The sequence below is a fragment of the Chaetura pelagica genome, unplaced genomic scaffold, assembly GCF_000747805.2.
Source record: "Chaetura pelagica isolate M959 unplaced genomic scaffold, ChaPel_1.0 scaffold1048, whole genome shotgun sequence".
NCBI lineage: Eukaryota > Metazoa > Chordata > Aves > Apodiformes > Apodidae > Chaetura > Chaetura pelagica.
The window spans coordinates 456,995-464,988 of NW_009954300.1; positions in this window are offsets into that span (position 1 = coordinate 456,995).

Consider the following 7,994-nt stretch of genomic DNA (forward strand, 5'->3'; position numbering starts at 1 on the left):
GTAGAAAACAGTGTTTTAGGAACACCCATCAAACCATAGTTTTCCAATAAAGAAACTACCCAAAGGATGACCTATTTGTATCATCAAGAGGAGGATTTAATTCAAAAAGTCATGAGGTCTGTGAGACCATAACTGATATCTATCCACATCTGGTCTCTGAAACTGTATCACCTTTGTAAAACGTCTGCCAAAGAGTTTGCTGACAGAAATGTAGGATGGCCTGTGGGAGGTTTTGAAGGATGATGGTATCAAAACATCTATGAAATGACCCCTCACTGCATGTAAGCCAATACTTAAATATCAAACGTATTTTTTTATTTTATTGCCTTTAGTTGTCAGGCATATCACTCACTATGCCCATATTCCTGCCAAGGCCTTTAGAATCCATGTGGACCCAGTATAAAATTTGAAGTGCTTATCAGAGTTGCTATCTTTGACTCTTCCATGTTGGGATGGGAATCTTATCAAGACAAATCTCTTTGCAAAGTTACCCTGCTGAGGAGAGGAGCTACAAGACACTTCCCTGTACCACAGATGAGACACAATTGATTCCTCGTCCTCCACTTCCAGCCTCAGCCAGAAATACAAGACGAGCAGGCTTGCTTTCTTCAGTGATTTCAACACGTCTTTTTCCTGTACAAGCTGGAAATAGGACATACCTTAACAACTGTCCAAGCATTTCAGAACCTCAAGCAAGGTGTGATTGGTGTCAGCTTCTGAAAGCAGCGAGGGCCTGGGGAGACAGGCGGGCAGGCTGGGCCCCCTCTGCTATCCGCTGGTTTAGGGCCCAACAAACAAAACCTCCACCAAAGGCATTGCAGCTTCATCCTCTCTGGGTGACCCCAAATTTTTGGAGCTGGGCTGAACTTGAGTGTCTTCCAAACATGAGGGGACAGCCAGCCCAGGCTGAAATCTTTATTTTGGTGTTCAAGCAGCCTTCAGGATGCCCACTGACACGTGCTGCCAGGTCCTGACGTGGACGAGTTCCCATCTACAGTGGGGACCTGCGAGCTGCTGGGAGAGAGGGACGGCCTGTGCACAGCACGGGTGGGAAGCGGCAGGAGGGGAGGCAGGACCCGCTGCTGAGGGAAGGAGCCCCCAGTCAGGGCCAGGACAAGGCTGGGAAGGATGGTTGGCTTCCCAGGAAGAAGGCAGAGGAGAGTTGGATGCTGAAAGGAAGGGAGAAGGAAAGAGGGCTTCCCCCAGGCAGGCGAGGAAGCATCTGGAGAGGAGTAGAGAGCAACTCCAAGCAGCTTTCTGAGGGGCAGAGGCAGCTCACGGGTGGGGGGTATAGATGGCTCAGGGCTGGGAGAGACCTGCCCTGTACTGAGGGAGGGAGGGAAGAGGCTCCTAACTGCAGAGCAGAGGATAAAAAGCAATGCAGGACATATTGAAAGACATGGTAGTGTTTGGTGAGGCAGCTGGGCCCGAGTGGGAGAGAGTGAGTGAGAGGCTTGGGGTGAGAAACAGGCCCCAAGATGGTGCTTCAGCTGAGTGACCTGGTGGGAGATGAACCAGCTCTGCAGTGTTAGGGTAAAAGTGACAAAACAGAGGAAACGGGATTCTGAAAAGGGAAGCATTTGGGAAAAAAAAGGATACAAACAGGATACAAATATGGTATCAACGTTGAGAAGGAGCAGAAGAAAATTCATGATGATGCAGTGAGGGAGACGCAGCATGTTGCTGCTGCGTGCTGACAACACAGGCAAACATGGCTGGTGAATGGAAAGTTATAATATACATTATTCAGCAGGGCAAACTTAATTTTTAATGAAAGTATATGTCTATGCCTACCTCATGAGAAATGTGTGAAGATCTTTGGGGATCCACGTTTTGTGGGTTTTGTTATTCACACAGGCATTGTGAGAGAGAAAAGCTTAGAAATGTAGCATGTGGTTTGAATGCAGACTTACTACTGAGGTGAGGTAACTTACTCCATCCCCAATTGTTGTTATATGTCAAAAATCTAAAGAACTTTGCCATGTTTTTCAAAGATGCAGGGAACTCCTACAATTTTCTTCATTTCTGTCCCAACTGAATGGTTAAGAGCCTTCCTCTAGATTCTGGATATGGCCTTCAAATATATTATTGCTGCTGTTATTTACCAAGAAAATGTTTCAAATAAAACAAACAGATAAATATTTAATAACTAAAATAGAAGTGATTTTTCTGCACCAGTGCATAATAATTTTAAGGAGTATGAAACACACACTGACTGTTTTAAAACAATTTCCCTGTGATCTTTCCTGAGTACCTGTTAATAAATGGAAACTGAATTTTAGCCTGCAAAGTACTCTTTGACCTGTGATTCATGTTTTCCATCTTCCCAAATAGCCACACTGCTAAGAATCTACCCCTCAGTCTTCTGCAGTGAAAGCACTTCCTTGAGCTGGTCTGATCCTCAGTTCATTGCCGTAAGCCCACCTGATGGAGTGTTTAGATCAGGGATCTTGGACAGTGTGTTTTAAGAGGTGAGTTTGAGATCAGTTTTTCATATGGGTTGTACCATATTGCTGAGATTGGATGTTTAGGTGTTTGGTGGAAGCTAGGACATGGTGAACATTCTTGAGGGAGAGAAAATAGGGAAGGAAGTTGGATATGAACTGAACTTTCAGAGATTCCTGGCTGAATCTTGCAGAAAAAAAATGAAACTGCTTTGCATCTTAAAATCAATTGGCAAGTTCCTATGTCCAGTGAAGATGCATGTTGCACTGTATAAAGCAGTCCTATGATAAACTGATGGTTACCATTCATATTTTTGGTATCAGAAACACTTCAGCTATAGTAATACAGTAACTAGGATAAATTATCCCTTGAAAAGCAGGATAAATTAGCTGCAGTACAGTGCTATGTTAATGCATTTAGGCTATAACCAATGCTTGAGCAAAATTGTTTAGAACAAGCTTTTAGACACTGGAACTGAAGGACGTACAATGTGTTTTTTTCACAGTGTTTGCCTCGTTCTCTTGGGTTTGAAATATTTATGAACTGTTGATTTCTACCTCTAGTTTTAGGTTTTGGTAATATTTGTTAAACTTCCCAGAGTTCACTGTAATAACTTATCAGATTATGCATTTTCTTTTCATAGATCTGTGCAATATCTCTCTTTAGATTTCCTGTTTCATCTGATTAGTGCTGCTACAGTGTTTCAATAATTGTTTTAGGTGAAGCAATTTGCAACAGTTGTTTGAGAAATACAGTTTTGTTTGGATTCAAGAGTATCTCACTTAGAATTTCTGTTTCGGTTCTCCATTTTTATGACTGTTCCTTTTTTAAGGGCTGGCTTTTTTGGCTAACATGGAACCAAAAGCTTAATTTAGATTTTTTTTTCTCATGTGTTACTTCAGAGGACATTAAAATAGATTTCTCTGTTGTGTCTATTTAATACAGTTTTCTAGCTCAAGTCTTCTACGATGGCACTCATATCATGTTTGAGACACTTTCTGAAATAACAAGATGAGAAATAGCACAAGGACTGAACTTCTTGCCAGAGTGTCTCTAGGCAGACTGGCTCATAGTGGTCTTTACATTTGACTCGCTATGTGCTGTGTTTTTACAGAAGCATAGATTTAGGACTTTTTAAAGGATCTGGTTTAATGAATTTAGCTACTCTAATTACCACATAGCAGACTAGGATGCCACACTGTATTAAAAATAAAGAAGTTTCAAGATTAGTTTCACTAGAGAAAGGCAGGACTATCTATCTGGTGGGTTTTGCACCTCTCAATACAAATTTCTCTGGTATCTTTCCCCTGATCTGCAGCTGTAGTATTAAACAGAAACTTCATTAACCCACTGTTGGAAAGAGAAACACCAGATAGATAACCTACAGGTTAAAATTAGCAACAGTGTAAAAATCCACTATAAAAACCATTTGCACACAAGTCAACATGTAGTTTTACACTTCTCAAAATTCTCAAGGAGGACTTAAGTTTGTGTACTCTGTGATTGCTAATCTTCTAGTTTGCCAGTGCTTTTCTTACATAAACTCCATCACTCATTATCTTTAAGAAAGCCTTGTGATTCATTTACTGTTCCATTCCCACCAAAGCAGATATCGGGGTTCATAAACCTGCTTGCTATGTAATAATTTCTGCTATATAACATAAAAAACCCACTATTGTGGTATATACATTGCAAAATTGGATCCTGAGAAGTACTAATGAATCTCTTGCCAAACTCCTTCCGTCATAATGACTTTGTCATAAGAACATCCTATGTTTTAATCTTGTTATGATACTGAAGCTTTATACAGCTGGGTTTTTTGGTAGTAACTTTTGTAACCAGTTGAAAGCCATCTGGTGCACTTACTGCCAGGTGTACATGATTTCAAGCAGAGGGTCACAATTTTTTGTTGTTGTGACTACAGATACACCTTCAGCAAACTCATGATGTTTTCTCAGTGCAGGGGAGTGGAGTTGAAATGGAATCATGTAATTATTTATTTGTACATTGGTGACTACACATGATGTTCCTGATAGTCACATGTAAAAACTGCTGTTTTATTTTGTTATCTCTTAACATTGAGTTCCTAAAGATTATATAAATGTGGATTGATCTCCATATAAGCTAAAGATTGATACGCAGCTTTGGATCTCTTCTACATGTGTTAACTTTTCCTGGACTTTTATAAAGCCCAATTCTTTAACTATAATTCTAGTAAGTAGATATAGGAACATATGATTTTTATCTCCTGGTTACTTAGCGAGAAGTTTGCATTTGGAAATCATCTTACTAAAAGACTAGTGATACATGGATTAAAAATATTGGATTTAAGGTTTGATCTGTATTTTCCTGCTTATTAATTAAAGGCCTTAATTTGCTTATATTTTGCTTTTTTAATTCCATGTTATGATTGGATCACTGTAGTATTTAGAAGCTGCAACCAAGATCAAGGCTGCATTATCTTAAATTCTGAAAAAACACATAGCAAAAGGAAGCCCCTACTTGGCAGTTGAAATAAAATAAGCTCCACAGGGACTGTGGAGGGAAAGAAGTACCTTTCCTGACTGACTTAATTACTTTTATATGGCAGAGTGACTTATTCAAGGTCATAGAAGAATTAAATTTCTGCATTGGTGGGCAGGTGGAAAAGAAACAGAGGATATTTAATCTGCACTTTCATGAGCAGGCTTTTTACCCATTTCCTATGGAAATAAGTCTTTTGTGATCCTGTTTGTGCCTTTCCTTTCCTTTTTTTCCTCTCCACCCATAAGATTTAGATCCATTGATCGATACAAGCAAATTTAAAAGAAGAGTGAAAGTCTTAAATAGAATTGTCTTTCTACACATTTTGTGAAAGCAGATGGCAGGAAAAGGGAAGAAAAAAACACCTGAATGCTCTGGCTATGGTAAAGGTGCAGCCTGAGTTTGCATTCACACGTATTTCCAACCATGGGAAAAACTTCCATGTCAACCCAGCCCTCTTCCTATTTTGCTATAGGCTCTACAGCACAATGTACAGTGGTCCAAGCTACATACACTAGTTTGACTTGGCTCCAGTCTGGGGTTAAGTAAGTAGTGTTCTTTGGGAGAAGGCCTGGCACACAACAAGGGCCACTTTTCTGCATCTTCAGGACTTGCACCCTAGAAGCCAATGGAGACAAACTGATCTACAGTTTTCTTAGGGATGAGGTTCATTCCCTGGTGCAGATCACAGAGGCAGCATAGCCATAATTAAAGCAGAACTTGCAGTTTCAAACAAAGGATGCTGATCATTAGAAAGTCAGGCATATCTGTCCTGATGATTGTGGAACCATTTACTTAACAATAATGTTATTCCTGAATACATATGGTAGGGAGGATGAAGAATTGTTTTGGGAGGGCTTTGAAAACCTTTCTCTCAAACTGTAAGTCACTGAATTGTTTCTTTTCAGGAAAGAATTGGTACATCTTGCATCTTTGATTTTATGCTAATTTTCCTTCATATTGTCTGTTTCTTTTAGAGCCTGGACTGTAGTTTTGCATGGTGTTATAGCAAGCAGCATGTAGATTAATGCCATGTGTTAAAGTTGGGAGTTTCTTCTTTTTCTTGGTTTCCTGGCAGCTTGTATTAAATAGTTTCCCCCTCCCCTTTTTTTCTCAGTTGTGTGGTTAGAATTGCTTTATTGCTTGTGTATCCTGTGGCAGTGTTTAATACCAGTAAGGTGCTTGGCCATACATTCTTCCCTGAAACCTTAGGTTGGTTTTCAGAGATGGGAACTTCCTGGGTGCTTACACGTCTTTTGTATCTTCTTTGCAGATGCATGCCCTGGGTAACCACGGAAGTGTTATGGTACAAGCTGTTCACTGTAGCTTTTTTAATTATGAGGCTGCTTGGCCACTGTCAAGACTTTTGCTCAACTGTCTTGCAGTGAATTTAAGCACAAGTGCTAGACATCGTTGACTATTAACTTCATGTCATTTATCATTCCTCCTAAGGAGCTCCATCGTGCTAGTCCTGACTAAAGAGTTTTATGTAGAGTAAGCAGGGTTTTCTACCTCAACATAAGCCCTTTACGTCTGTTCTTTTTTTCTTCCTCATTGATGATTATGTCTCCTTAGAATTAAAAGCATCAATCACGTCCATTCCCAGCTGAATTTTGCTAGACTAAGTCAAGCTCTTCTCACATTATAGACTCTTAATTCCTCTGATCATCTGATAACCCTTTCCACACTTTTTTGCAGGAAGATTAATGTAACTAGTGGCTAGAACTGTATTTAATATTCCAGAATAGGTTTTGCAGGGCTTTGTATAACACCATGACTACTCTTCCTACTTCTGGAAATTCCATGTGTGGTGTGCCTGAGGTTACACATCTCACAGCTGCTTCACATTGGTTGCTGTGATTGCCTGGTTCTCTTTCAAGGCACACTTCACTGAGCTTTCTGCTTCTTTTGATTGTTTTAGCTGTGTTCCTGTAGCTCCCTGTATCTAATGTTACATGACCAGAGGCACTGTGGCCAGGCCATATGGCATGCAAGCTTGCCTCTGGGTACTGACAACAGAACGTTTTGGAAGAGGTGGGGTGTGAATACTGTCTGTATCTTACACTGCATTTGTTGACAGCATATATAATGTAAAAGATGTTTGTTCTTGGCCCCAAACGTTTATCAATTTTAGCACCCTAAAAAAATTCACTTAAATCCCTTATTGACTGTAGCATCATGTGCCTTTCTGCAGGTACCAACACTGACTTCAACAACTGCTGTTCTGTCCCTCTGGCCACTGCTCCCATCTTTGAGGGGGCCCTAAATGCAATTCTTTTTTCTTGACTGGTGACAAAGGGTCTTGGACAAGTGGCGGGCAGGAGTGGCAGAATGGGAAAAGGGCCAGGTAAAGCCACACCACCACTTCGAGGTGCGCCTGGTGAGCTACGAACTCCAGCTGTCAGTACTCCTGCCAACCCTGGCAGAGATGGTGGTGGCTGAAAGATGGTGCATGTGGAGTCAGGGAGGCTGCTTAAATGAAACCAAATCCTTCACCACTGGTGTTTATGGCTTATTAGGTGTGAGCTGCAGCAACAGGCTTACGCTCTACCTTCTTCTGCAGATTAGGTACATGGAGTAGAGCGTACACAGCAGTGTGTTTTCTATTCTTACCTCGGTGGAGAAATATACCAAGAAATGACAGCCCTAGAATTAAATTAAATGAAATGCATGTACATCCCGTGGGTGATGTATGGCAAGACGAAAACCTCGGTGTGACGTGAGCGGAGCGGGACCTGTCAGTTCGGAGCTGTGGTACCATGGCCCGAAACACCAGGGCAGGAAAAACCCACTTGCCAACAGCCGAAGTCTGAAGTCGAACACAGACCAGGCAGTATTCGGACAACAAAATGGCTGTGGTTGTGGCTGCAGGTGATGCACAGGAGCTGGAAGCAGTCGGGGAGAGGGAGAGCCCCGACGCCGCAACGCGGGGGGGGTTCCTGGGCTGCGCCGCGATTCCCGAACGTGCGTCCCAGGGACTTACTGCGGGGCAGGGCCAGGGGCTGCCTTCCCGGCGGGGCTCTTCG